General features: G+C 35.0%; 1 long non-coding RNA gene across 1 annotated transcript; it reads right to left on the bottom strand.

The window, feature by feature from the left end:
• Nucleotides 1-2,531: 2,531 nt before the first annotated feature.
• Nucleotides 2,532-6,196, bottom strand: LOC145305219 (uncharacterized). The gene is made up of 3 exons (XR_013874532.1): nucleotides 6,090-6,196; nucleotides 4,927-5,036; nucleotides 2,532-3,182 (listed from the first exon to the last, which is right to left on the bottom strand). It is a non-coding gene; the product is annotated as an uncharacterized LOC145305219 (long non-coding RNA).
• Nucleotides 6,197-6,208: the final 12 nt, after the last annotated feature.

The following is a 6,208-nucleotide window of genomic DNA, read 5'->3' as shown; positions in this document are numbered from 1 at the left end:
CTCCTAGGGGGTGAAAATTGAACTTTATATTTATATTTTCAAATCTAATTTTCTCAAAAAGATCCCGCTGAAATATTTTGGTTTTACCTGGAATCATTATGGTTTTATGTCTAGTTTCACCATACATAGGTACCAGAGCTCGGTACTTACTTTTATCTTGATTCAATTGTAGCCTGTCGTGAACTATTACCCCTTGCATCTAGGGGCTCTGTTTTCAAAGAAGGACAAAAAAACCTTTCAAAGAAACAAAATTATAAATACAAATATACAGGGACAAGGGAAGGCTATTCTGGCAAACAATGCTTTAGAGCTGATTTCTTAGATTTCCAGTTTAAACTTGATGATGAGATAAAGCAACTTTTGGCAGAATTTGATAATAAACTCAAGCATTATTTTAACACTTTTTGCTTTGTTTACTAAAAGCCATGCTAAAAGGATAGACAGAGTTTGCCTGCACGTCCAGTTTAAAGATGTATGGGCAGAAATAAAGCTTTTTTACAATATTTAGGTATTTTATCTAAATCATAAACTACTCGTAAATTATATGTTAAAGAGTGAATAAATTTATAAAAATCCTAAAGAGTGAATAGCTGTGATACTTTGAAAAATATTTAAGATTATTTAAAAATTTATCTCATATACATATTTTAATTCAAAAAAGGTTTTTACGACACCTAGCAATAAAATTCTGAACTACATAGCTATGAATTTTCACAATAATACATTTTATAATATTTGTAGTAGTTTAATTTTGACTTTCTTGGCAACTTCTTGTCTCTAATAGCTAAACACGTTGGAGGAAAGTGGCGAATTAGGGAAGTAAAATAAAAAAGCTTTCCTGAAATCATGATTTAATAAGTACTGCAATAATCAAACCTAAAAACTTATAATCTTCTCCGAATATTACAACTTACAAACATTTGAATCATTTAAGATATGGGTAATTTCCCCCAAAGTGCCTTGTAGAGCACAGAGTCCCCCCTTTCCCTACCATTAATGTAAAACAAATTGAAAACGATCAAAAGGGCGGCATATTAGAATTGTCCTATGGTTTTAAAACTTTGCATGTGATTCCTGTAGTAGTTAGATACAATTTAGAGAGCGTAGCAACTCTATAATTGTTACCAGAATGTCCATATGTCCATTTTAAACATTATGTTGATTTTTTTTACTTTTTAATAACAAATTTTTATGTGATCTAATTATCCTATTTATTTGGTATACTGATTCCTGAGACAACAAAGTACAATATTATAAGCGAAGCAACTCTATAATCAAGTCCTAGAAATATGAGTATGTCCATAAACATTATCCTGTATTAAGCAGTTTTTCAACAAAGTTTACTAACAATTTTGCTTCGACTCTTATACATTTCACTTCTGATTATTCAGTTCTGACATTCTATAAGTGTTCATGTCCATTTGTCCTATCGTATCAGAGCTTTGCTCTCATAGATGTTGTCATCCTTGTTTGATAAATAATGAAAAATGAATTTAATTTTGAGCTTTAGGCATAAGTTTGATTATTTTCTAATTATTTTCAATTTTTCTTTAAAGATCCAAATTGTTTTGATTGAATTTGTCCTATTTCATTTTTTATAGATTCATAAAGTGAGATATTAATTAGTTATTGAATCATTTTGAAACTTTTGCGTTAACCTACTTCAGGGGGTTAAACAAAGTGCTTGAAAATGTTTAGGATTAAAATTTTTTTGAAATATTTTGTTTTTGATTTTAAACAGTTACAAATATTTTGGATAAGAAAAAAATTTAAAGATTTTAATTTTAAGAAGTTTTTAAAAATATTTTTTTAATCTCCCTAATTCTAAATTCTTTAGAAAGAAATCTTTGTTTTGATTCCACCAGCAGACGGCAATTCTAAAATTCTAAGCTAACAAGGTTTGGTGATAGCTTATGATTTATACTCAGATAAATGAACAATAGTACATAATAGAAATAGTTGCATCTTTCTTTTTGCTATATCAGCTGACAATTACCGTGGTAGGTTTGGTGATTTTCCAAGAATTGTTGAAGAATTATTGAAGAATTGTTGATGAGACGGACTGCCCCTGACAAATATAGCTTTTAACAAAATCGAGACTAAGTAAAGTTTCCCTAAATAGGAGAACTCAATCGGTTCAGAGGTTATCGAGATCCTAACGGACAAACAAAACACATTAATGCATTATGTGATAAAATATACGATGAATATAATTCAAATTTATTTTTACCTACAAGGTATAATATAATTTTAATAAGGAGTACATTCAAATAAAATTTAATGAAAAATCTACAACAAAAAAAAATAATTGTATTGTATAACAAATAATGAAAAAATATCTAAAACCGCTTTTCTATAATAAGGGTAGGTCCGTCCGTCAGGAACGTTTATCTCTTTTCTAAAAATATAAGTATGTCCTTAAACAGTAACAGTAACAAGTGTTAATGTTCGTTTGTCTTACAAATTCAGAGCTTCGCTTTTATGGATGTTGTCATCCTTGTTTTTCTGAAATTACATATTAAGGATGACAACATCCATAAAAGCGAAGCTCTGAAACAGTAGGACAAACGAACATTAACACATGTATAGTGTCTGAACTGAATAATTAGAATATAATTATATAAAAGTCAAACGAAACAAAATTGTAACTAAATCTGCTGAAAAACTGCTTAAATACATGATATTGTTTAAGGACATACTTACATTATTAGGACTTGATTATAGAGATGCTTTGCTTATAAAAATGTACTTTGTTGTCCTAGGAATCAGTATTCCAAGATTTAGAACAATCGGATAATTTTATCACATAAAAATTTGATGTTAAAAATTAACATGTTTAAAATGGACGTACAGACTTTCTGGTAACGATTATAAAGTTGCTACGCTTTCTTATTCGTGACTAACTGTTATAGAAATCTCAGGCAAAGTTTGAAATATGTTTAAATCAACGAAAAGAGCTATCCGTTCCAGACAGATAGACCTATCCTGATCATAGAAAAGCTTCGCTTTTAATAACAAACAAAACAAACAATAATCATATATTAAATGTTTATTTATCTATCGCTCTCCCCTTGGTAATTAATAAGAAAGCTAGATTTGGACAAATGCTTATCCCAATAGGGAAATGCTTTGGCTTCTTTGTGGACAAACAACACATCAAAATAACAAATTCTTTTCAGCTCCTGAAATAATATTTTATTCACATCGTATTATTGACAGCTTTTCGTGTATAGTAAAATGCAAAATTATAAGATTAAATCTAGCTTAACAATCTGGTATTTATGTTATGATTTTCATTTTAATATTCGTGGAAAAATGGCTATACCATGATATTTTTAATTTATCAGTATGGCTGAGAACCGGTTCTAATCCAACGGATATTTATCGGTTTCGAAGCCATACTGGAAATAAATATTTTTTAAGTGAAAAAGCTGCTCTATAATACCACATGTCTGTCTGCCCGTCCTAATTTTTAGAGGATTTCTAAGATAAGTTTGTTACTTTCTGTGTAGTTTTCAATAAAGTTTTAACGAACTAACCTAAGTGATGGGCCAGGGAACATGGGGGATATATCCAGATTTATCCAGTGTCCCCCCCCCTCCCTCCCTGGGTACTACTAACCTCATAAGTGATGGGCCAAGGAACATGGGGGATATATCCAGATTTCTCCAGTGTTCCCCCCCCCCCCCACCTACCTGGGTACTACTAACCTCATAAGTGATGGGCCAAGGAACATGGGGGATATATCCAGATTTCTCCATTGTCCCCTCCCCCCCCCCCTCCTTGGGTACTACTAACCTCATAAGTGATGGGCCAAGGAACATAGGGGATATATCCAGATTTCTCCAGTGTCCCCTCCCCCCCCCCCCTCCTTGGGTACTACTAACCTCATATGTGAAGGGCCAGGGAACATGGGGGATATATCCAGATTTCTCCAGTGTCCCCCCCTCCTCCCTGGGTACTACTAACCTCATATGTGATGGGCCAGGGAACATGGGGGATATATCCATATTTCTCCAGTGTCCCCTCCCCCCCCCCCCTCCTTGGGTACTACTAACCTTATATGTGATGGGCCAGGGTACATGGGGGATATATCCAGATTTCTCCAGTGTCCCCTCCCCCCCCCCTCCTTGGGTACTACCAACCTCATAAGAGATGGGCCAGGGAACATGGGGGATATATCCAGATTTCTCCAGTGTCCCCCCCCCCCCAACCTACCTTGGTACTACTAACCTCATAAGTGATGGGCCAGGGAACATGGGGGATATATCCAGATTTCTCCATTGTCCCCCCCCCCCCTCCCTCCTTGGGTACTACTAACCTCATAAGTGATGGGCCAGGGAACATGGGGGATATATCCAGATTTTTCCAGTGTCCCCCCCACCTCCCTCCTTGAGTACTACTAACCTCATAAGAGATGGGCCAGGGAACATGGGGGATATATCCAGATTTCTCCAGTGTCCCCCCCTTCCCTCCATGGGTACTACTAACCTCATAAGAGATGGGCCAGGGAACATGGGGGTTATATCCAGATTTCTCCTGTGTCCCCTCCCCCCCCCCCTCCCTCCTTGGGTACTACTAACTTCATAAGTGATGGGCCAGGGAACATGGGGGATATATCCAGATTTCTCCAGTATCCCCCCCCCCCCTCCCTCCTTGGGTACTACTAACCTTATAAGAGATGGGCCAGGGAACATGGGGGATATATCCAGATTTCTCCATTGTCCCCCCCCCCCTCCCTCCCTTGGGTACTACTAACCTCATATGTGATGGGCCAGGGAACATAGGGGATATATCCAGATTTCTCCAGTGTCCCCCCCCCCCTACCTGGGTACTAATAACCTCATAAGTGATGGGCCAGGGTACATGGGGGATATATCCAGATTTCTCCAGTGTCCCCTCCCTCCCTCCCTGGGTACTACTAACCTCATAAGTGATGGGCCACGGTACATGGGGGATATATCCAGATTTCTCCAGCAGTGGCAGAAATTCAGTTTTAAATGTTTCAATACAGGGGCTCGATCTTCCACCCTCCACTAAAAAATTAGGGTCATGTGAAGGAAACGAAGTTGTGGAATTCGTCGTATTTTCACAGTAGCTTTTCACAAGAAGTTTCAGCCTTCTCTCTTAAATAGCAGCTGAGAAAATAAAGGGAAAAGTAGGTTGCAGGGTAAAATCTGTAAAGGTGTGTGTTTTAAGGCTTAACACCAGTAGTAGAACGATAATATTCACTAAATATGTGTATTCCTTATTATAAAGAACTATAGACAAAAAAAATTGTAAGTTAAAAAAATTGTTTAAAAAAATCGAAAAAATCATCGAATGCTTCGCCAATGTCAAACTGAAAATAATAACTAAATTGACAAATATAAAAAAAGTTATTGGAAAGAGTTTCAAAAATTACAAATAATGCCAATTATTTCAAAGATATCAATTTTAAAAACATTATTTGATTGTCCATGGTAATTCTATGTATTATATGTTAAAAATAAATTTTTGTCAGCTTGACATTAGCAAAGCTCTCTTGAATTTTTCAGGTTTTATTAACAATTTTCAGGTATCGTTCACTTAAAATTTTTTTTTTCTAAAGTTCTTTTAATAAGGAATACACATATTTTACATTATAACTACTGTTTTTAAGCCTTAAAACACACACCTTTACGGATTTTACCCGCAACCTACTTTTCCCTTTTTCGTTACGGACTGAAGTACGGAAAGCCATATTGAATTATTTTGATCATTAAATATTTTAATTGAGCCTTACATGACAATTAAAGTTTTTTTTGTAGGAAGGAAGGGGGCAATGGCCTGTTTATCACACCAGTCCCCAAAGTTTTTGATAACATTTTCTTGTTCGTTGGCTTATCAACTTTGGGGTCTTTTAATAAATTTGATTGATTCATTTATAAAGTTGAGTGTCCAAACGTTTTAACCAAAAATTGTATTCTACAGAAGGGGTAAATTTTGTGTATAATCATTGGGGATGCACATTGTACATCAATTTGTCTTATCTCTTTAGATCCCTGCATTTGATGACACAGTATACCAGAAAAATAAGGTGTCTTTTTTAGAAAATGATTAAAATTGACCTGAATCACAATGCATGATGACCTCCATCTGAATATAAGGAACAAATTTTGGCTTCACATCTAGCTCTAAAAATTTGGTCAATGCCTAAAATTTAATTTATGTTAATAAACAAAGATGA

This window comes from Acartia tonsa, chromosome 14, assembly GCF_053477335.1.
Source record: "Acartia tonsa isolate MP-2025a chromosome 14, ASM5347733v1, whole genome shotgun sequence".
Classification (NCBI taxonomy): Eukaryota; Metazoa; Arthropoda; class Copepoda; order Calanoida; family Acartiidae; genus Acartia; species Acartia tonsa.
The sequence above is the reverse complement of the archived record's forward strand: the minus strand, read 5'-3'. Positions and strand labels throughout refer to the sequence as shown.